The sequence below is a fragment of the Porites lutea genome, chromosome 10 (genome assembly GCF_958299795.1).
Source record: "Porites lutea chromosome 10, jaPorLute2.1, whole genome shotgun sequence".
NCBI lineage: Eukaryota > Metazoa > Cnidaria > Anthozoa > Scleractinia > Poritidae > Porites > Porites lutea.
Window position 1 is genome coordinate 21,464,453 of NC_133210.1, and position 25,000 is coordinate 21,489,452.

General features: G+C 37.2%; 2 protein-coding genes across 2 annotated transcripts in view; one reads left to right on the forward strand and one right to left on the reverse strand.

Moving 5' to 3' along the window:
• The window catches only part of LOC140950277 (cell adhesion molecule DSCAM-like), a 265,680-nt gene that overhangs the window by 88,985 nt on the left and 151,695 nt on the right, over positions 1-25,000 (forward strand). The window lies entirely within an intron of this gene.
• The window catches only part of LOC140950301 (protein amalgam-like), a 70,626-nt gene continuing 60,650 nt past the window's right edge, over positions 15,025-25,000 (reverse strand). Inside the window, exon 7 of the mRNA XM_073399528.1 lies at positions 15,025-16,990. The gene's annotated coding sequence lies outside the window, so the exon portion shown is untranslated. The remainder of the gene's footprint in view (positions 16,991-25,000) is intronic.

Consider the following 25,000-nt stretch of genomic DNA (forward strand, 5'->3'; position numbering starts at 1 on the left):
AAAACTGGCAGTCATCTCAGTGCCAAGGTCACTCCAGAAGAATTTGTAGAATTCTGCAGAAAAACCATCAGTTCCTGGCGTTTTATTGTTTTTAAACTCTTTTAAGGCAGTTAAGCATTCTTCTTTTAAAATCATGCCTTCACACAGTATTTTTTCGTTTTCATCTAGCAGATCAGTATTCTCTAAATTGAATAAATCAGATTCAGGCAGATTATCCTGGGAATTTTGCGACTTGTAAAGAGTTTCAAAAAAAGTTTTTTGTTCTTGTAGTATCTCAAACTGATCACAAGTTACCTGATTGTTACGAAGTTTGAGCCTTGTGACTGTTTTTTTTTTAATGATTTCGTTTTTCCAGGTTGAAGAAGTATTTGGAATTTCGCTCACCAAACTCATGCCACCGAGCTTTGCTCCTAAGAATGGCGCCTTTTGTTTTTTGTCGCATGATCGTTTGAAGGCGCAATTTTGTCGCGTAAAGCTCGTTCAATATTCTTTTGTCGCTAGGGTTTTCTTCACACTTTTGCATAAGTTCATTAACTTTATTTTGAAGGCAGCCTCTTCATTCCTCTTGTTCTTAGCTTTGATTTTTGAATACTTGATTGTCAATCCGCGAATTTCCATTTTAATTAAGTCCCATTTTAGACCTAAGTAATCCAGGTCAGCATATTTATCTTTGAAATCCGGTAGACTTTCACGGATTGCGGAAGTGAAGTCTTCGTCGTCTAATAGAGAATTATTAAATTTCCAAAACCCAGGAGCTTTAGGTTGCAATAAATCTTCTGTCTCGAGATGTAAAGTGACAGCCGAGTGATCAGTTTCAGGGGCGTTAATTATATTGCAAGCATGTGTGTCAGTGCTGAGTTCTTTTGAAATTAAAAAGAAGTCTAGTCGGCATTGGATTTTTAGCGATTTGTTTCTCCAAGTGAAGAGGTTGTCGTTCGGATTGCGATCGCGCCAAATGTCTGTTAAATTATAGAGGTTCGCAAGATGCTGAACTTCTTTAATTACTATGGAGTTTTTCCAAACTGGATTTCCACCTTTTTTGCCATTTTCAGAAAGAGCGCAGTTGAAGTCACCTGCGATAATAATATTCTCTTGAGCAAAATCTTCAAGCTGATTTTCGAGCTCTTTAAAAAACGTGACTTGCTGATTCGCGTCATTCGGGGCATAAATATTCACTAGAATTAGATGCAACTCATCAATTAATAGGTCAAGTATAAGAAATCTGCCATTCGTGTCTTGGATGCATTTTTCGACCTTGACATCTAAGTTCGGATTAACGAGAGTCATGACGCCTTTGCTGTGTGAACTGCCGTGACTAAAATAAACCTTCCCACCCCATTCAGCTTCCCAAATTTGGGCACATTCTTTAGAGCTGTAGGTTTCTTGTGAGAATGTGAAATGGAATTTTTGATTATGTAACCAACGGAAGATTGATCGACGTTTGATTGAATTATTCAATCCTCTTACGTTTAAGGAATGGAATTTAACATCAAAACTAGGTTTTAAAGGCGTCTACGGGACAAAGGGAAAAAGTCAGAAAGTTGCGCTGGCAACGGCGGACTTTGACAGCTGTCTTTTGGCCGAAGTGTGAATGTGAATGCAGTGTTTTGGTGATTAAAGTGTTCAAACTACTAGTAGAAATAAAATAAATTATCAAAGGACTTAGACAAAGATTACTTAAGAAACATAAACAGAAAAATAAAAAAGGCGCTGAAAAAGGCCTTCGAACGCACCACACGAAAGTGGTTTGGCGTACTTGAGAGGGTAGCATAACAAGGGACGTAGAAAGCATCCGCAATAACAAAGACTTTTACTCTGAATGTAAAATAAACGGATTTGCCATTTTGAAAGGTGCAAGTGAAAATTTGGTTACCGTAAGGGAAGCATGAAAATAGCGAGTTCCCTCTCAGGGTCGAAATTAAGTCCTCGTATTTGGAAACACAAAACTAGAGCATGATCTTAAAGGCAAGAAGCAACGGAGTAAAAATAACACTGGTTTTCAACTAAGAGGTAATTTTAAAGTTTTGTGAAAGGATTGGACTTACAGAAAAAGCGTCACCTATTCGCTTTGACTAAGCAGTTCTTGGGATTGGACCATAACATCAGAGGCTTCTTCTTGACTTTGCAGTGGTTCTTGATGTTCGGCTGTACCATTGCCATAATCCTCATGGGTATTCACTGAAGAGTTGACAGGGAGCCATTTCTTCGGCACGTCATAATGAAAATAAACTTTTCCATTAACAACTTATCTCCTATGACGGAAGCTTTGTGGCTAGGTGTTTCTTGTTTTATCTTCTTCATCGCAGGGATAAGGACGTTTTTCCTGATTTCATGTATGTGCTTCGGTAGGTCTTCACCCATTGAAATACGCGAGTTTTTCAGCCTGTAGCGAGCTTTCCAGACACGGTCTCTGTCAGCACGACACGTGAAGCGAGCAATGAGAGGTCGGGCTCTGTTTCTGTTTGGCTTGCCAAGACGGTGTGCCCCGCAAAGCTTCATATTCGAGACTTCGTCTTGTGGTAGGGTTTAAATTTCGGGTTAAGACGTCACGTACCAGCGGGAAGCAATCCTCGTCTTTGAACTCATTGACTCTGTAGAAAATTAGATTCCATCGACGGCTAAAGATGTTTAAATGAGTCAGCTCATCCCAACAAGTTGACTGCTCGTTTTAGCAGTTCGCGACCCTTTCCACAAGGTCATCATGCTCACCTTGGGTGAACTCAAGGGAATCTTTATTGTTGTTCACTGTCTTATCGACTTCACGGAGTTGTTTCTTTAAGGCTTGTATTTCAACTTGGGCTTCGTCAAGTCTAGCCTCCAGATTAAGAATTCGTTCTTCGCGGATTTTAGTATTGTCTTCGATAGCTGTAAGTCTTAATAAGAAACTTCGATATTCTGTTAGCGTCATTTTGATGTAGGCGCCATCTTGGGCTGCTTCGATGGATTCCGTGTCGGTGCCAGAGCTGCTTATCCTCGGTTGTTTTTTATCTAAATCTTTGTTTCCCATGTTGGTAGCTGTTAGTACGATGAAAAACGTACAAGAACGGCAATATTCACTGTGTTGTGTTGATTTCTCAAAGCCGGGTTTGCGGAGCTTTCAAATGTGCGTCTACTTCCAACGGCTCATGCCCAGCTCTCTCTCTCTCTGAACAATTGATAGCTGACATTGTGACACTTTTTGTCCGCTCAAAGTTATAAGATTTTTTGAAGAAACTGACATTAATATATTTTTTGAACGGACGATTCTTTCAGCTCGCTGTCAGTTCATTCAGTAAGTTTTCGCACGTCAAATCGATCACGCGTTTATGACAGGTCATGTGATGTTTTCGCTGTATGTTTTATGAAGCGGAAATAAATGTGTTGAATGGCAATTTCCGGTTATTGGACTGCTTGAAAATTTACTAAAACTGTTATTCTTCTCGGACTTGCCGGATATGAGCTGATAATAACCAACTCGGCCTACGGCCTCGTTGGTTATATATATCATCTCATATCCGGCGCGTCCTCGAAGAATAACTGTTAAATATAACTCTTTCCTTTTACTACCAGAAATACAAATATTTACTATCGTAACATTAATTTGTATTTCTTTTGTTTTATTCTTACAACGGCATTTATTTAAATTCTCCTTTTGAGTTAATAACTGTAAATTGTCAATACGATTATTTTTCTTATTATTATCTATGTGGTCGACCACTTTATCTTTTGGTATATTCCCACATAAGCATTCAAAAACATATCTATGAACCAGATAATTTTTTGTTTTTGTTTTGTTAAAAATAATAAAAAACAAATAACCATTAGTATGACTTCCCAGTTTTAATATCTTATTACTCTTACTGCTATAGATTTCCCCTTTTTTACTCGCGTAATAACTATCATAAATAGGATGAGAATAAAATTTAGTTTTGTTAAAGAAAATGTAACCGATCTTTATTTAATAAAACTTTATCTTAAAGCGGTTTACCGTAAGGCCAGCGTATGAATGCCATCCTCAACCACAATGCGCTTATCGTCATCATTACTCAGAGCAATTTTATTTACTTCCTTTGAGTAAATATCGTGATTTTCACTTTTAATAATTCTCATCGACTTCATCTTTCTTTCACCAGAAAACAAACATTGGACATAATCCTCAAATGTTATTTCTCGTTTAACTACACTAGTCTTTATACCTTTACACTTTTTTTTAAAGGTTTCACATCTTTTATTGTCGGTTTTTCAACTTTGAAACTATAAAGCTTAGGTCTCAACCCAACAAAATGAGAAATCTGGCTACCAGCTACTTCATCTTTAAACATTCCTATTACTTTTTTATCAATTCCTGTTAGTATGTCAGATGGGTGATTCTCAGGATAATCAGATGTGTCAAACTTTCGCTTAATATCTTTAGATATATGTTTGTAAAAATCATCCGTATGAATTAAATACAACAAGTTATCAGTATCTGTAAACAACAACTCTGCGCGACAAGAGGAGTCTGCTGCAATGTATTTCTTTCGGATGTAATCATAATGAAAATCAAACATTAGTGTTTTGGATAAGTCCAGTATTGCTTGTCCTACGTATATTGGTTTGTTAAAGTATACTTCAGTTTTCTTCATATGAACAGCAATAAGATTACGATCAAATATTGTTACTCGATCAAAGTTTGGACGCGTTGATAGTTGTAAAGCTTTCTTTCGGTTATCTACCAATATTGTATTTTGCCTCTTTCGAATGTTTTCTATTGTTTTTCCAAATACTGAATTATTCATTAGTTTGAAAAAGTCTTTCTCAAATCTGTTTGCTGCAGTTTTTCTGAGCTCTGTATTTTTCATTATGTACTTCTCCATCCAAGAAGATTGATAAAAGGATATTCCTCTGTGAATAGCAGTCAGTCTCATTCCCATCTCGAGATATTGTTTGAGATTGCAATAATGTACTACATAATTTTTTCGAGGTTTAAAAGAACCAATTAGTTTTTCTACACCATTAATAGTCATCCGCTCTGGTGCTAGTGGATAATCATTATGAGGGGTCCACAGCTTGGACGGATATTCCAAGTCAACCTCAAATATATATCCCTTGTTTGTTTTTCGCTTTTCTAACAGATTGATTACAGAGTCTACAGTTAAACCCCCCGGCTTGCCCGGCTCTTTTAGCCATTTAAACCCATGTGTAGGAAGTGGTTGTGACATTGCCCACCCATAAAGATTATTAGCATCGAGATAATGAATGTAAGCAGAAGGTTTAATTGAGTCATAATTATCCATGTATTTGTTATTTGCCTCTGCATATCTTTTTGCAATATGAGTCATTCCTCCGCGAATTCCACGCTCAAACATCATCAGCATGTCATAATCATGCAACAGTTGAAGCTCTTGACCTGTTTCTTTGAGACATGCATCCCAAGCTAATCCAGGAGATGTGTAGTGATGCGCGGGATCTAGATTGTAATGGCGGAGACACATTGCTCTAAAGTTTTCAAATACATCTGCCAGCAAGAGGACGTCAGATTTGAGATAGACGTCATGATAATCACGGATAGTTTTACATTTGAATGTATTCCAAACATTAATTGCGTGTTTGTATTCATCATCAGTTACGTCTTCATCATTTAGTTTAGAGTAAAATTCTGATTTAGGAAGACTGGTTTCAGAGAAAGTCTCAATTGATGTTACATAATCATATGGATACACTCCTTTACTTTTAACCAATTCAGCTTTATCCCTAAAAATGACTTTTGTATTATGAAAATCATCTAGTTGTAAATTTTCAACAAGTTTGGCAAGAGATGTTTGAAGAAACTTCATCGAATCAACAAATCTTATTTTAAAATACAAAGAAACTGTTTCTCCAGTGCGTCGAGATTTATACTCATCAACTTTAATCTTTTTAGAAAACGAAATATATTTCTCCTCTGTCGATGGAATACAGTTTAACTCACCTGGCAAACGAGACAACTGTTTAATAAACAAATGTGCATCATACCCTTGAAGATTGTGAAACACAACTGGAAGAATCATTGGCTTCCGGCACTGAAAGTTACAACTATTATGTGCAGCTCCACGTTACTTTCCAGTAAAATGACAATGATCTCTAACTTTATCAGTTGATAATTCTTTCTTACAAATATGACAGATTTCCGCTTTATTAAATGATTCTTGTTCGGCGGGTGTTAGTTTAAGAGGTATTGGACGACAATAGAAATCATTATATATCCTATTTGTTACTTTTGCAAGTTTAGAAACAAATATCGCAGAAATGTCATCAGTACTGTTGGTTTTTGTATAAAGAATTGGTTCAAATGTTGTATTAGGATCTATTCCTTTGATGTAAAAACAAAATCCTGATGGCTCATGTTTCTGATAATTGTAAGTATATGAATCCTCTGGATTTGGACAGCAAGTGCTCATCGGTTTAGTAAAACATTCGAAATCGGCATAAACTACAAAAGGAATTGAAAATTGTTTGTGGTAATTATTAAAACATAATTTTGAGTTTCTTGGTGGCATTTTCACAGCAACTATTTCATTAGATGAACAATACTCGGCATGTTTTTGAAATAATTCCCCTTTTGAGAAATGCGTAAAACATCTATTGCAAATATAAATTTGTCCATTTGTTCGTGATGTTATTTGCGATCTGAAGAGTCTTGAAAAGTTTTAAATAAGTGAATAATGAGTTTTCATTTCCTCATAAAGGAATAGGTCAATTGTATTTTGAGGATCTCGTTTGGCCATTTGGTGGCCTTGCGACGCCATTCTCAGAGGATAAAACTTCTTATTCTCATTAACCGAAAACACATTTATTCCTGGTAATAATGGATTAAGTGATTCAAATTTTGAAATGTCTTTTAATTTAACTGCAAAGTTAATTCCTTTAGTATTAAGTTCATGCTCATACTGCTTCAAGTCTGTTAATCTTATATCATTCTTCTCTCTTGGATGAATGTGTCTAAGTGCACACCAAAGAAAACATTTTTCATCCGTATTTCGAATGTTTACAGTTGCTTTCTTTCGCATAATCCTCATTGGTTTGTAAACAACAGTATGAATTTCAAGATGAAGAACTTCTTTAAAATACCACCCACTACCATTTTGTCATATATACTAATCTTTTCAAGGATGTTATGAATAACTTTAGCAAGTATTTCTTTTACATCAGTTGATTCAAGATTAATATGAGTATCTGAATGAAAATATGCTTTATCCTGAACAGTAATACTTCTAAGAAACATGAAATACCGTGAAAAATTGTACGAAAAGCTTCATCATCTCTATGTTCTATTTTAACCTTTTTGGGAATCTTATCTATTTCCTTTTCTACTCTATTAAGTAAAGACTTGAATTGGGCTTCATTGTCTCTTATCTCAGAATAAGCTACTGTTTTAAACAGAGTAAGAATATAATATGATGAATAAAGTTTTCTTAACTCTTGGTCTTTAGTGGTAATTATTCTATATATCTTTTCAGAAGGAAAAAGAATATTATAATTTAACACTTTTTGGCTTTTTGCCATGGTCGACATATTGTTTAGATGTAATAGTTAAATCAAGATTTTCTCCTCTTAAAAATCTATTTATTTTCAATCTTTCTTCCTCCGGGTTAATTTCAGTACATTTGGGTTTCACACCTTCTCTTTCCAATATTCTTTATTATCTTTTTCACTAATATCAAAAACAGCTAAACTGTTAGAATCCAAATTAACACGCTCAGATAAAGATTTAATAGAAGCCAGCACAAATTCACGAAACTCACTAAATCCAAGCATAAGACTTTCGGCAATAATATCTACGCCCGCTCTTTTAGTATCTTCATTCACTACAGAAAATTTTAAATGAAGGGATTGAGTTAAACATAAATATAACATAACTAAATCACTAAGAAAAATACCATCAACCATTCTCCCTTCTCGGATTAATTGGTTTTCATAATCTTTAATTAACTTAAGATCGCAGAACTCATAAGAATTAATATTATGAAAATTTAACCTTTTACTATTAAATACAAAGTCAAAATGTTCTTTTAGCTCCTCAAAAAGATTACTCATTTTTATTATTAAGTTATATTATTTTTAAATCATTAAACTTTGTTTTAGAGAAGTAATAAGAGGATGATTTCCACATCTCTCTCACTGGTACTTTACCGTCATTCCCGCGAGCCGAGCGAAGCGAGGCGAGCTATTGTTTTTGTCAATTTTCATTTAATTCTCCAAATGATATAAAAAAGGCAAAAAAATTACAGAAAATAAACAGGGGAAAATCTTAATAAACAGAAAATCACAGAAATTTAACATAACTTTTTTCAGTGCCATTTTTGAAAAGAGTACAAAATTAATGACAGAAAATAAACAGGGGAGAATTTTAATGGTTAATGACAGGATTAATCAGGGGAATGACGGGAAAAAGCACCAGTGAGTTGAGGTGGAAGGCATCCTTTTATTACTACTCTTGTGGCTTTCACGCTTGGATAAAAACTTTTTCCTGAAGATTGAAGGAAGAAGTTGCGGCTTCAACTATTGCTCTTTTCTGTTCTTGACTTAGTTTCTCTTTTGGATTGAATTTGAGGTTTCTTCTTCTCAATTTATAGCGGAGCTCCGCGCGCGAAGCGCGCCAGCGAAGCACCATGGGTAAATAAATCTACCCATCCCAGAAAATTTGGTAATCACGTAACCGAGCGACCGACCGTCCGTTCGCACAACAGGCATACCAATTTTTACTCTCACACTTTCTAGCTACTTTGGGAGCCCAGGAGAAAGCTGATTCCACATCAATGTTGTCATCAATTGACAGCTGTCAAAACAGGGTATGCGCTGACCAATATCACCTGATCGTATCGCGGACTCAGGTGTCGACCCCTCAAGGTCGAGTATTTTTTGGAAGTTATCCGCCGACAATTTACTCGTTTTCAAATGATCGCAGGCTCACGTTTACTTTTTTTAATTCATATCAAATATGTTGTGTTTATGTCAGTATCGCCCCGCACTATTACCATTTTGATTTCAAACTGACCTCAGACGCAAAAATTCAGCCAGTTTTTTTTAAATACAGGCAGGGAAGACCTATTCTTACCATGGTCACTTATTGGTCACGCTCCACGTCCAATTTTTATGTTCTGATTGGTTAACGTTTGACAGGTGAGTTCATGCGTAAAATTTATGCCGCATCTTGAAAGTTGTTTACTTTGACAGAGTTTTGAGTCAACTTGTGATGATTTAACTGTCTTTTTCCACTGAATGTAAAAAAATGAAATACAGCTGCTATCAAGAGAGTTCTCTTATTCATGGCTGATTTGTTTATTGGGTTTTTGGTTGAGAAATGCGTCGCTTGTCAAAGCCGATAATCCGATTTCGGATGGCATCGTTTTTGTTTTTCACCTTGCTGGGTGCGTACGAGAATTATGAAGGCTCAAGCGATCCTTACCTTACTTGATAGCTTTCAGGAGCTGCATCTCGAAATATGGTAAGCCTGAGTAATTATTGTATTTACATCTAATTTCATGAAGTCCAGCGGCGCAGTTTATGAAGCTAGTTCATGTACGTTTGTATTAAGATTTGACTGAGACACTGATCTGACCTAGTATGAGGTTTGATATAAGCTTAAGCTTACAGAAGTTTAAAATGCCTTTAGTCGCTATTAATTCACCGTAAATAGAAAAAACTTTCCGAAGAATATTTAGTTATAATTTTGGCTGTAGAAAGAAAGCTTTGAGCGAATTTCTTGTCGTGAGTTCATCTTTGAAAACAGCAAACACCGGGAAACCGGCGGCTTAAAACATAAACTTAATCTTTAAGCTTACTAGTAAGGATCCGTTGTGTGCAAACGGCGAAGCAAACGTGGAGTACTAGTCTCAGTCTTAAAGGTTGCAATAGCAATTAATGAAAAGGCAACTGAGAAAAATCGAGTTACACTGACCTGAGTAAAGAAAACTTCTACGAGCGTGTAGATTCAGCTGCAGGTTTAAGTTCGTCGGGTATATTACCAACATGATAAACGTTATCATTTATTACTAGATTTCTGTCCACTACTTTCGCGTTCATGCCTTTCTTCCGCGCTATGAACATCGCTTTAATTAGTTCCTTTCTTTCAAGCTGTATCGCCTTTGCATAGTCTTTAGTTACATACGCGTTTGGATAATCCGTCGAGTGTCTCAATCTTCCTTTCGCTTTAAGAACACGGTCCCTATCTTCCCGGCAGAGAAAACGCGCAATGATGGGTCGGGGATGGTGATGGGAGTCCTCAGGCGAACGTGGCTTACCGACTCTGTGGACAGCATGAAAGTATATATTCTGTGTGTTTATGTTCAACCCGTTCTCGACGATATCATAAACGGTGTCAGTGCAGTTCTCGTGTCCTTGCTCCGGTATATTCATAAATCGGAGATTCTCTCGGCGAGAGTAGTTTTCCAGTGCGATGATTTTTTCCTGTTCCTCGGATAGCTTCGTATTTAAAAGGTTGATTTGATTCTCCTGCAGAGCAATTTTGGCTTTAGCGCTTTGTGAAACAACATTGTCCTCGAGGTGTTTTTCCAAACTTTCTTTATGCTTCTTTCGGAATTCTGCGTGTATTTTTAGTTCATCTTGGAGATCTTTGATTGTGTCCCACGCCGCGTTCAATGATGTTTCCATATCGTTTACTGTCGATTTTACTTTCTCAATTTCTTCGTTGAGTTCATGTCTAAGACATGATAACTCGGATTTTAGACTGCCGAAGAGGTCTTCCATTCGAGATTCTAAATGACACAACTTATCCATGATGTTGCCGAGTGAGACGTGATGGTCGTCCTTACCTGGCGTCCCATCTCGGAGCAAGCGTTTCGGCGATGGTTGATATTGTGAAGAAGATGAACTCGAAGAACGTGTTTAACGTTGATTCCGTTTAGACATTGTTTTAAAGATGATTATATGATCAGAGGATGTTTATATAGCGGCGTCTGTCCCTTTCCGAATGAAGAAATCAGAGAGAGATTTTTTTGCGACTGTCGGCCATCATGCTCTTCCCAGTCCCTCCTCTGTAAATGTTCTACCGAATTACATTTCTTTATTGATTGTTGGTAGTCTCAAAAGTGTAATTTTCATCGCTTTGCCGTTTGTTTTCAGGCGTTCATAAACATCGCTTGCAGGAGTACTCGAAATGCCGAGCGTATCAAACGCTTTTTAAGATTACACACCGTTATAAAACCAGTAATAAAAAATAAGACTCAATAAATTCTTTATCAAGTTGAAGCGTAACTCTTTTAAAATTTCTTCGCAAATTTGGCGCTTGTCAAAAGTTACAACCGGCTGGCCGTATAGGTGATTTTGGAATTTTTTTGAACAGTTTCGAATTAAAAGTCCACGCGTGATTCGATGGTCCTGAATATTGAATGAATGCAATTTGTCTTGAAAAACTGTGAAATACTGCATTTTGTACGAGGTCTGTATGATAAAAACAGCGCCTCATAGTACTCTTTCTCCTCAGATGTGGTGTATATATATATATAAAAACGATTGGTTTGCACGCACCCAGATTTATTGGCAAGAATTTGTAAACTTGTCGAACGAAAAAATTTTGGCCTGATTTGTTTTCCACGCCTTATCTACTGTAATCAAGAGCCATTATTGCTCTTAAATGTGACCGAAGACTATTTTTTGTGTGTACATATAAGGCTATATCAACTCGATACAAGATTTGTTTCACTCCAAAATCACTTAGCTTTTCCCTCAAAAGTCACATGAATGTGCCCTTAAGTTAACTGATTTGTGGAATACAAAATTATTGTTTGATTTAAGTTAAAATTTATCAATGGGAGCTTCGCTTTTAGCTGTGGCTAAATCTATATATTACACAAAATAAGCGTTTCATTGAAGTCGCTTGGAATAATAAACAGGTCTATTTTCTCGCTATCGGTAATTTTTGTAGTAGCTGTTCGCTCTGTGTGCGTTGCGCGAGGCACTAGGCCCTGGTTACGGCACGACAAAATCATAGTGACTAGCTCTCCCGATAGATCAAACCATAGTTATTAGAGGAGACTGGTTATGAAAAGCGGCAAACATCAATGACAAAAATAACAGTGCTGCAGTTTATGTTCAAAGCACCGTGAAAGTGCACAATCCTTTGTTTTCTGTTCGCAAATTGTTACGGAATAAATTAATGCAACGTTTTTATTGGTCAATACAATCAAAATGATAGGAATTCTTTTGAATGTTGTGCACTTTCAGGTCCACAAAAACATATAACAAAGGAGTCTGACGGGTTTCATAACCATTCCACTCAATTAACTATGATCAAACAATCAAAAAATCCACACGGCTCCAAAAACTCTTCAATGCTCATATGCGTTTCTTTCTGTTGAATCAGGAGATTCAAAGTAAACGAGGGGGTAATGTTACAGGACTTATCTTTGGGTTGTGAGAATCACTTGCGTCAAGCGGATTTAGTTCCCTTATCAGGACCAAAAAAACAAAAAAAAGAAAAAGTTTCCAACGGCAAGAGTTGAACTCCAGAACCCCCGAAGTGTAAAGTGAACGCGTTATCGATAGCGCTAGGACAGCTAACAACAGAGGTTTTCGTTAAATTAATCATCTTTAACGCATTTGCCCATGAAATTCTGTCTCTTGCAGCTTGCGATTCTCAGCGTTTACATGAGGAGAATTACGATTCAGCAACAGTAAACATTTCCGTTTTACTGAACAAAAAAAAACATTTCATTTCAGAATGATGTTTCACTAAAAACCATGGGATTGGGAGTCTTGTGAGAAAAGTTAAAACATCGTGAGACTCAGGCAGAATCGTGAGCTTGTACCAACTTCGCTTGGGAGTCGAAGAGCAATTGCTGATCTTTTCGTCATGTTTGCCGCCTGGACGAGTCAAAAAGCTTCAAAAGTTCATAAACGTCTGTCTCAAAGTTGGCTGTAGTGCTAATTTGAAACATCTGAAAGTCCACATGAAGACAATCGTCCTGTGCCTCCTGTGAAATGTACAAAATCAGCAGCACATCGCGGAAAGAGAACGATCTACGATAGTTGTCGTTTTAAAATCGGGCGCTTTCGTGTAGAACCGACTGATTTACGAAATGTGTCTGCATCTGAGTGACAAATTCGCATATCGCAGTGCCCACAATAACTTGTTCCTTACGCTACGCGTAATCCACAAGTAAAAAATGGCAAAACTCATACAAAAAATGCAAATTAGTCACTCGCGCGCAACGATATTTGTACTTGCGGGAAAATAGACCACCATCGCACTAGCTGGTGTCCCAACATGTCGCTCTACCACTGGCCCCGGACCAAGGTTTTGGGTACGTTTTACTGGTTTCAGCTAAGTGGATCACAATATTCTAATATGGGCGTATGGGGATTTATTGTAATAACGTTTATTGTTATATTCCTAGACTTTCACTCAACTAAACAGGGACTGCCATTGGTTGATTCTTGGTCACGTTGCCTTGACTAAAATCAAATGTATCCCGATCGTGATACATTAAACAATAGAGGATGTTAGCATCAACAACGAGTACGAGAACGACTTCGAGCCGTACTCGTACTCGAAGTCGTTTTCTCAGCTTTCTATGTTAGCGATGATACCGAGTTCGAGTTTATAGAAAATAAAATTATGGGATTCCGCATGACTGGGCGCCAAATTTGAGTCGAGGTAGCGCTTCCACAACAATTTCGAAAACAAAAAAAAAAATTCTAAAAAACGTTCAAGACTGCTTGTTAATCGATTTTTCGAGGTAACTCGAAGGATGGTTAGTCGCGGTCTTAAAACACGCTAAAACCCATCAAATTCAACACAACAACCACACTGGATAAAGAAGTAAGTATTCTTTATTGCTATCTTCGACTGCTGGGATATTTTCGACCAAATAATGGGAGTTTTTGGGGTTATTTCGTGAGCCTTGAGGTCTGTGGAGAGACATGAAACTTTCCCGGGTAAATGCAAATTTACTCTGTGAAGGAAATATCGCGTTCGGTTGCTTTTCCTCGACTTCAAAAGCAGTATTTTACATAAAACATAATATAAGGAATGTTCAAGATGTTAAAGAGAGGTTAGAAACGAAAAGAAACTGCATTAAACGATCGGAATTTACCTTTGAAAACCAGCTCTTCCCAGTCGTTCTACCCACTTCGAGTTTTTGGTGAGAACTCGTAGTAGCGCAACTTGACAGGACGACTTGAAAACGTGGAGATGCGCAGAACGGATGCGCAGTACGCAAAATCACTGATCTCGTTCTAGAACTCGTACTCGTTGTCGATGCTAACATCCTCTATTGTATCCCGCTCGGGATACATTGCAGCACGTGATCAAATCATGGTGAAAAGTGGCGTGACAAAAGGCGGGAAAAACACCGCCAGGTCCTGCCAGTTTTCTTTCTTTCTTTTTCTATCCCAGAAGTTCCCAGAAGAAAAACAGCAGCTAGTGGAGGAAGAAGATGCAGATAATATAAGGAAAGTACTTTTGTTTGTAAATCATTCATTGAGTGGTATTGAGAATTAAATTTGTGTTGTTATAAGTACCGAGTCGACTGTTTTGGTTCCCTCCGGTTATTCTTTTGTTGCTGTTGAAGTGAAAGTCTAGAAATATAACAAAAGACTTAATGTCAGGTCCCTCGGGAAACCAGTTAGTTTTGTTTTCCCTCGAGTCCTGATGTTTCCCGAGACGAATTCGAGGGAAACATCAGGACTCTCGGGGAAACAAAACTAACTGTTTCCCTTGTGATCTGACATTAAGTGTATAATACTATCTCACTTCGACCGTGGAGAAACGAGAATGGCCCCATCATTGTTTGGATCCCTTGGTGTAATACGCCAAATATTTTGACGATGCCAACAACAAATATGCTCAATAACGTAAAGAACAAACACAATCGTTTGTCCATCTGTTGCAAATGAGTTTTATGCGGCCCTCTTGTTCTTATTGCTATAGCGTAAAATTGCCTGCCGCGAGCACACACGTAACTATCAACTAGTGATGAGAAATATTACATTTCTTCATGTAGAAGAAAAAATGTAGAAGAAAAAATGTGATGTTCGTGGGTGAATCAATGAGATAGTTGCATATAGAACAGCTTTACGCTGAAAGAAAAACTTTATTCTTTGAAAAACGAGTAATACAAATAATTCTCTATTTTCACTAACATCTCACAAACAATCAATATAGTCATACCAGTATGAATTCACGCAATTTTGATCGTGGAAATTCTGACCAATCATGACAGAGTTACACAAAAAATCGAGTCTAATGTTTTTGGAAAACTCTACTGCCAATTTTTGCTATTCACCTACTACTCTTTGTTCTTTTCAAGAAAGTTAGCCGGTCATAATTCTATGCCCGATAAGATGATAAACTAGGCAACAAGACTGGCTATGAAAAGAAAAGGCAACGATCGAAATAGATTCGCTTATGTGCATGCGTAAAAAACAAACTAAAAAAGCTGCCAATTGGTGAGAATACATGCACTTTAGGTTGTAAATTTCATTTTTAACCCATTTCTCCGTTAATTGGCCAAAAACCTGGCCAAAAATGAGGAGTTCATGAAAATGCGGTTTTTTCGCTACTTGCTGACGGTCGCCAACGGGCTCGGGAATGCAGAGAAAGTGAACTTTCAAGAGATTGGGGTTTTAAAGAGACAGCAAACTTGAATTGTTTCTTTTGCTTCTTCTCCTCGCCCTTTTTTTCTGTTTTTTCTCTTTTTTTTCTCAAAGAATTTGGAATATAATTTAGAGGAAGTACATTTGCGCAGTGGGACATTATTTTCACTGGTCAACGTTCAAGGTTTTTGGCATAAACTATGGCCTGTTTAAGCAAATCACCCCAATTCGTGCCTGATTCGAAAGATCTCTTCCTCCTGTATTCTTTGAACGTTATATATAATATCGTCAAAAGGGCTCCATTAGGGCACAGCCGTTAAAGAGTAAGGGCATAACGTCCAAAACTTAGCCGTTTTAAATTCTATCCGACTTATAAGATATTTTTGTTATCACAGAATATTGTCTTGGTAAAAGACCGGACTGTAGCCCGACAAAATGCAACGATAAGTGGACTGTTAATGATCGACTGCACTCACAAGTTGGCAATAAACTACCATAAGACGTCTTCACTAAGGAATTTGAAAAAGAGTAGTACATATTTTATATGTTACAGGCTTTAGAGTTCTCCCAAACTTTTAAATATTCATATATTTCAAATGACTGTTCTACTTTGCACTTCATGCACAATTTATCCCTACATCACGAGTTACTAACCAAGGGTCACCCGTTTGGCTACGTATGAGTGGCTGGTCTGACCTTTGTCATGTTTGATGTTATAAGACTTCGTTTCACTACAAGCTGACGTTTGCTGCCGCATCTGGCATTCGTACATGTAGACCGTTTTCACGAGACTCGCAGAGTTCACATTAACAAGAAAATGTTATAGCGCATCTCATGTCATGTTAACCCTCCCTGAAACACACGAACGCAAGTACCTTTCATAACGTAGACCACAGAATTATGTAGTACCCTTAGATAACAAGAATTAAAACTAAATGAAGCCGTTGTTCAGCGTCAAATTGAGCTCAGACAAAACAATCATTGAAATAACTGCACAGCTAGTTGACTAACAGGTTAACTACGTCTAGCCGGATTTTTGAAAACGTTACCGCCAAATGGATCTTTTCCGTTCAGAAGTTTTTTTTTCCGGCCAAAAACTATCTGCAAAGTAGCCATTATTAAAAAAATAATAGTGCAACAATTGCTTTTTTCTCTTCTCCTCCTTTCTTCCTCCCCGCTCTTTCTTTTTCTCCTTTTCCTTCCTTTCCTTTGTTAGTGTGATTTTTGAGCTTATCTCACCCAAAAAAACCTGCCTTTCGACGCCTTTCTACTCAAATGACCGCAAATTTCGTTAGGTTGGTTTTCAAAAAATCGGCTAGATAAACAGTCATAAGCAAAATCCTACTAGTATTTATCACTACTCAAGCAGAGGTCGTAGCGTAACTTCACAGTTCTGTATATTCTTCGTTGTTTTTTCTTTTGGTACATTCCTCATCTGAAGAAAAAGATGGATAAATAAACAAAACAAATTATTCCATGACACTACGAAGGGAGTTTCCTTTACCTAAGATACTCCTCCTCCAAAAAGAAAGATACCCATGCAGCGGGATTTAAATCCTAAGTATTCAATCCCCAACATAGCCAGACAATTATTAACAAAGATGTGCTGAGATGAGTAGTGGGTAAAATGGGGGTACGAAGAAAATTTGTATATATTTTGCTGATATATGCACTTTTTGAACTTGACCTTGGGAACCCGGTTTTGGAAATAAAACCCTTTTAAAGAAATGCTTCTTAACTATAAAGAAAATTTTCCCTTATGTGTATGATCTATGATCTTTTCTAGCCTCTCAAACACTTGTAGATGCAGTAGCTTTTGTTTTTGGTGGCTAAAAAGGCAAAGAATCTCTCGAAAACAACGGTGAATCGTGTTACACTCAAGCCGCAGCAAATAATGTCAACAAACTCAGCCATATTTACATAAGATCCTACTAATTTAATTATTCCACTTACGGGAAAATAAGAGGACTAAGACATTTTCCACAGGGAAAAACGGATTTTAGCCGTTCATCGGGTATTTGATTGAAGAGACTGAATACCCGCCACCCTACTTTCATCATCGGATTGTCCCTCTCACCGATAACTCCCTGGTCAGTATGAAATATCACGTCGGCTGTGTTTTTTCAGTTTCCCCGTCAAGAAGCATTTAGAACTCAGGCCATAAAATGATCTGCGCAGACAACTGAAAATGGTTTCAAAAAACTACTGCAGACCGTGTCTGCATTGTGCACTCTATATTTTACATATGTATTTTAAGTGCGTTACTTCCATGTGTCACTCTGTCACGCGAAAACTAATTCAACATACTGTTTTCCTTTTTAATTTTACTTAATGTACACCAAAAACAAAACAAAACCAAAAGAAAAACACGTATCTTCCATCGACGATAAAAAAGATATCACCTTGTTAGGAACCTGTCATTATTTCCTCTCTTCCGACTAAATACAATACTCGTCAAAAGTCTTGAAATACTTTTGTAATTTGCCCCTTCCCCGATGTTGATTTAGGTATTGCAGTCATCTCAGTGCTCCAAAATACGCGTGGCTCAACATCGGGGAAGGAAAGAGGCACATTTAAGTGAGAACAAAGGTGTGAAGAGTGAATGTAAGAAATGTGGAGAAAATTTAAGACAATTGGCTTCTGCTTCAACGATTTGTGACGAGGATTGTAGCTTCCTTATATGACCGTCCATATATTATTAGTTAGATAACTTTTGCAGGTTGCTCAGTGGAATCCAACTATTTAAGTCGTCACTATAACCCAACGATTTTACAAGAGCTTGTTTCTTCTTATAATCCCTCCGCATGACCTTTTCAATGCGAAATACATCTTGTTTTGCCGGCGGTAATTCTGGTTCATAAAAGTTGCCCTGTATTTCCTCGTTATTGAGATCCTTTAATCTGTAAGTAATTGGGTTTGTGGATTGGATTTTATTGATAAGGAATATCTCTTCAGTCCGATTAGGTGTGTACCCTTTATCAACCACTTTTCTCTTATATTTGCTTATCCTAACTTTATCACCAATCTTGAATTTGGGCTTAGATGAGAATTGCTTGATACTGCCATATAGACTGTAATACACGGTAGTTCCATTTTTCTTTTTACTAGCTTCTACAGGTGTCATTTTAATGGAACTGTGTTTGGTGTTATTATACTGCTCTAGTATATTTGGTAGTATGTCAAGATATTGAGTATTACCCTGGACAGTAAACTGTTTCCACATTTTGATTTTAATTGTACGGTTCCATCTTTCACACACACTAGATTTTTCTTCATTTTCGGTTGAGTGCAGTGTTATGTCATTCTTTTCCAACAGTTCTTTCATATTTTTGTTATAATATTCTTTCCCTTTATCAGTCTATAGATATTGTGGTTTACGGCCCTCCTTAAAGATTGTTTTGAATGCTTCTGTGACGGTTTCCCTTTCTTATCCTTCGATGGGACAATCCAGCCATATTTGGAGAACAGGTCTAGTACCATTAGAAGGTATCTGTAACCCTTGTTCCATTTGCTGAACTGTTGCATTTCAACCAGATCTGAGCACCAAATTTTGTCAATACCGGTTGTAATAACGCGCCGCCGAGTAAAGTTGCGCTTTATGGGTTTATGTAATTCGTCCGCTAATTGCTGTTGCCAACTAATACCCGACGGCTTTTTCTGTTTTGTGTTTATTAGATTTCTAGCTAACCAGTGTCCCCCTTGTCTTTCATTATACGGAATAGCGTCCAACGATTTTACCATTTTACGGTCAGCTTTATTTTTGCACTTTCGCTTATCACCGCAAACACTATAATCAACATCATGTTGCATGGCCACAGCATCGGTTGGCCCAGTTGGTTGATCATAAATTTCTAATATTTCGCCAGTTTCTGGATTGTATCTCACTTGATTTTCTAAATCATTATAGGGCCCTGTATATTTATGCCCTGGTAAGGTCCATCCAGCTTTTGGTTTTGGTAATTTACCAATGGCCTTGTGGATGTCCAAAGCACCACCATCCAAATCTTTTCCGTTTGTTTTGTAGTTTTTCTTTGGTCGTATTTTGGTTGATAATTGGTCAAGAGCTTGAGAACCGACATTCTGGATCATTGGACTCAATTTGTCCAAAGCGTAATCGATAGCTTTTTTCTGTAATTTAAGGTTTCTTAGAGTCTCGGAACCATAATATTTTCCCATTTCAGCTGCCTTTTTACCCATCCAAGGAAGCCCGTGATGTACAAACATGTCCAGTGCTGTACCAGCCACTGTGTCCACTACCCCTGCCCCTAGGACAGGCTGATCTAGTTTTCCCTCTTTACAAATTTAAACTTTTTTATTCCGCATTCTACACAAGTGCACCAAAACATTAGTCTACCATTTTTAGCAGTTTTATAGCCCGAGGGCTCTACACATTCTCTTTGTTTTTTCTGTTTAACGCAATAAGATTTCACCATTTATATATATATGTATGTTATATAAAAATGGTCTGTGACCTGACCCGGCGTTTTACCGGGGAAGCTTAAGGTAATAAAAAAGGTCTCAGACCAACCCGTTGTTTTGACGGGTTGCCTAGAGAGGTGTTTTATATGTCTTCGAATCACTATCACTACTGTCTGGAACGTAAGTATCATGGCTGCCAGCTGACCCATAATCACTCTCACTCAGGGGCTAATAGTTGCAGCACTCAAGACATCCATATTCATTCACATAATGCGGAGTAACTTCTTGGCAATAAACACAGAACTTTTCAGACATTCTATATAACAGGATTACATAAAATAGTTACCAGAAATTTGTGATTTATCATTTGATCTGTGAAACTGAAGTTGGTGTTGTGAATAACGTCTAATAATGTTTCCCTTCTAATAATTGTCTCTTTCTTGTATTTCATCTGATGAGTACACCAATTTTTTACCGCTTGTTTTCAGGTAAGTTTTGATTTCATTTTGATTTCATCCGAACGGGTCAAAATATTCACAAAAATGTTTATCCACATTTCTATAACAAACCCAATGACTTCCTTCCCCTGTTGAATTATCCAAATTAATTATTCCTGTTTCCAATTTGTGTATTTTATTTGGTAAATTATCAAGGCTGTAAATACCCTGAAATATTTTATTCCCAATTGTTTGACCCAGTGCAGTAAGTCCATATTTGACAACGGTTTGTTTATGAATCTTATAGTACTGTTCCTAGATTTGGGATTGAATTGAATGGGCAGTTTTTGCCGAGCAGTAATCCCTTTCCCTTTCTTTTTTTTTTTACTCCCGCACCAACTGGGTTATTCTATGTTCCAAAAAAGGGTGGTGACATGTAAGGGTACGGGGTTATCATTCCATGGCCATTAGTTGTGTCGGGAACATACACTGACACTGTATTTGAAGGTGAACTAGTTCTGTCGGCCTGAACCCCTTTGCCCGTAAATGCGTTTAGCAACAGGGCAACTGCTATACTCGCTAGTAGAGTACCAAGAAATCCACCCTGCTGTGTTTTCGTCGGTCTGATAACCAATCCATTGCCTGTTTGGAGAGCATTAAGGACATCCTTTTTCTGCCCCGTGGTCAGTAAAGGCTTGTAATTAATCAATTGTGCTATTTTATCCATTGGAATAAGAAAACCTCCTCGTTGGCCCTTTCCAAATATTCTATCCACACCGACACTGGCTAAACCTGATAACGCTCCTGTTGCAAGTGGTGTGATAGCCTTTTTGGCTAGGGGCATGGCCATAGGTAGCAATTTGCTTCCTACTTCCTAAACTGATTAATGATCCAAACAAACTACCACCTTGTAAAATAGCCTTTCTGATTTGTGTTTTTGATATTTTAATATCCGACCCTGTACCCTGACTCATTGCTTTTCTCAATTTATTGATCTGAGTTTTGGTGAGAATTAATTTGTGTGGACTGGATAACTCATTTCTGGCAAGTCTGATTGTTATTGCTGAATTATTATTGTAAGCTCGCGAAAGCTTTTCCAATTGTCCTTTACTAAGTGACACACCATAAGGATAATATTTCGTTATTACTTAAATATAATATATGTTACATAATTTTAACCATATTCAATTTACGATCTGAGTATTATTTTACCATCTTTCTAGATTAGTTCAACATCTTGCTCATACAGAGTTAATGGGTAAATTGAGTAGGCTGTTGCCGTTGTTCCAGATAGCTTATATTTAAATGTCAGTTTTGTGGTGCCACCCTTAATGTCCATAACGGCAAAGCTTAATTTAAGCTTTTAAAATGCTTCTCACATTCATTACAAGCATCACTTTTTGCAAAGATGTCAGGTTCAGGTTTTGGACACTTTTCGATACACAGCTAATGAATTTTATTCAAAAACATTTTTCACTGTTTATTCTAGACTTTTAACATAAGAATTTTGAAAGCCTATTTGGAGTATAAGTTTACTGACTGTGCAGAGGGTCAACGAGGCATCGTTTTTTTTAAGTGACAACTTCACGAAGTTGCGAGGCCGTCAATGGGTTTCATAATGTTACGTTTGGCCCGGGTGGTAAGGCAATAATATCCTGCTCAGTGTTTTGGTAATATTCCTGGTTTCAATCTTTGAAAGCTTTCTTGGCTTTCGGGAGTTTTTCCCCCGTTTGTCGGCCATTTTTTTAAAGCGGACACGAAAACCTGAAGGAAAATTACGTCACGTTGTTTACGAAGTTTGATTGGTCAGTTATCTCTTCTTCTCGTTCCAAATATGGTACTTTCGAAAATGAATAATCACGAGCATCGGACAAAGCAAACATATGAGAGTTACACGTTTCAACCCCCTATGAGTTTCTGGTTTTATATAACACAATAGTACTATGGATATTGAAAGATTCAAAAGACTCAGTATTCCTAAAATTGAAGCAGAGAAAATGACTGAAGTTGTTAGGGGTGTTATAAAAGAAGTCTAAACTAGAGATCAGGATGCATATGAAAAGGTTGCTAAAGACCTGAAACCTCTAACCGAAAAGTTTGATAAGGAGATAGAGGAGAGTAGTAAATTGAAAGAAGATGTTTCAAAACAAGTTGTCCCATATGCTGAGCAAGTTGAAAGATTAGCATTACCAGGCCCAAGTGGTGAGGTGGCACCTAAAATGGTAGCTGATATGAATAAGGGACTCACTCAAGAAGAACTGGCATTCATTCAAAACCAGCAATTGCCATTACCAGCTGACATTTTTTTGCAAACCTTAAAAGAGCCAAATTATGCGAAACAAATATTCGATAAATCTGGTAAAATAAATAAGGACTTAGGTCAGAAAAAAGCCAGTTAAAGCACAAAAAAAACTAATAGAAACAGAAATAAGGATGAAATTGCCGAGTATACTGAAGAAATTGACATCATAAAAAAATACAGACAAAGAATTGGTATTGGAAGGCGCAAAAACATTGAAAGTTGGTAAGGGTATTTACACACAAAAAAAGAGAAACGCTTATAAGATTAACCCCAGTACTGGTGTTTATGGAAATGTAAACATTGGTGTGCCCAAACTTTATGGCCAGCTTAAGCTAATTGCTCATAAGGATGGTAAAAAAGTCTATGATAAGCAAGTGGACTTTGATACACTTGATCTGCTCACAAAGCAGTTCAATAGAAAAAAATATTCGCCATTATCAAAAATGGTATTTGATGACCTGAACAGAATAAGTGATATTCCAATTCACTGAACCCGTAATAAATACAAAAAAATCGGTTCAGGGGTTGTTTATTATAATAACCCAGCCGACCTTTTGGACAGATTGGAATTGTTACGTGGATCCATACTGGCTGGAAAAAATGGCGTCAAAAATGAATTTTCCAAAATTGCACACACATTGAACAAATTAGGTGTTCTGAATAACAACCAACTTAACAATCTGTTGAAGGAGTATATAATGTAATCTAATAATATAATGCGAGAAAGAGCAATCCATATTTCATCTGTTGATAGACAGAAAATCGGGAAAAATGAAGCAGAGGATTTCATAATCAAAATCGATCCAGTGTTAAAACTCCAAAATGATATGACACACGAAATAGCACTGGATAAGGTTACAATGACGTACAGTTGGCATAATATTTCAGATCAGTATCAAAAGAATAAAATAAAACATTCACGTGATGGTGGCACATCATGGGAAACAGTCAAATTTATTGATGGGATGTACACTTACTCAGACCTGAATGATTATCTCCATCAGTACATGAAATAGAAGGGCCATAAAACTACTGATGCAAAAAAGGATGATGTATACTACTTTAATCTAACATTTGTACTATCGACACACAAGATTCTCATTCAGATTGACAACAGTTACCAACCGGATCTGAGAAACAGTAAATTTGGTGAGTTAATTGGATTTACAGGGAAAATTGTGAAGAAAACGCAATACGGGGATGGTAATCTTCCCAATATAACAAATTCCATTGATATGATTTATATCAACACAGATGCCATTACAAACAGCATTTTGAACCGTGTTAACACCAATACTCTAGCTGTTATTCCAACTAACAATTTGACAAGGAGTTTCCCATTCACGTTTGAACCCAGAAGACTATTGTTTAATGAAGTTTCGCAGCTTAATATCAGTCAAATGAGATTCTACAAACCACAGTTTGGTTGTGGTAAAAAAAAAACAAATTCCCAGAGAGGGGATAGAAGAAGAGTCCAAATGCCACACCTATGACCGTCCCCCACATCTCCATCTCAACATTAATACAGTCGAACCTTGATTATCCGGACTCGTTTGGACCAGACGAAATAGTCAACATTAATACAGTCGAACCTCGATTATCCAGACTCGTTGGGACCAGACGAAATAGTCCGGATAATCGAGGGTCCGGATAATCGAAAACATCAATATTTATGAATAGCAAGACCCAGCAAAACTGATTAAATTAAGAAAACGACATTTAATCGTGAAACAACACTTTTACAAATCACTTGGAATACAATGTCGTCTGCATCTTCACTCCATTGTGAATACCTGTCCACGTGTGTATTAACAATTAAAATTTATGAAAAATGTTTTTACATTGGCCTAAAATGTTGAAGTAAGTCAGTTTGTATCAAAGTAGAACTTCGCGTGCGCATTGAGAGTTCCATCATTCTTCGAAGCTGCATAATCTGAATAGCGTCAACATTGTTCTGTCTTTCCATCCATGATAAACACTTTTTAAAACATTCAACAGCTTCAGAGTTCGAAACAATTTTCTCATCTTGGCCTTCATCTTCCTCATCGTCGCCACTTTCATCTTCGAAAGAAGACTGTCCGACAACGCTTTCTAACATTTGTTCATCGGACAATTGTGGCGAAGTTGTGAGCTCATTTTCGACATTAAGCCAGTCTTCAACATCAGAAGAAGAGAGACCTTCACGGTTGGCAACTGAATTCAAAATGTCCATTATAGGTTCGGTGGAAATATTCTCCGGTTCTGGTTCAGAAACATTTGTCCGTACATTGGGATGAATTTGCAGCTT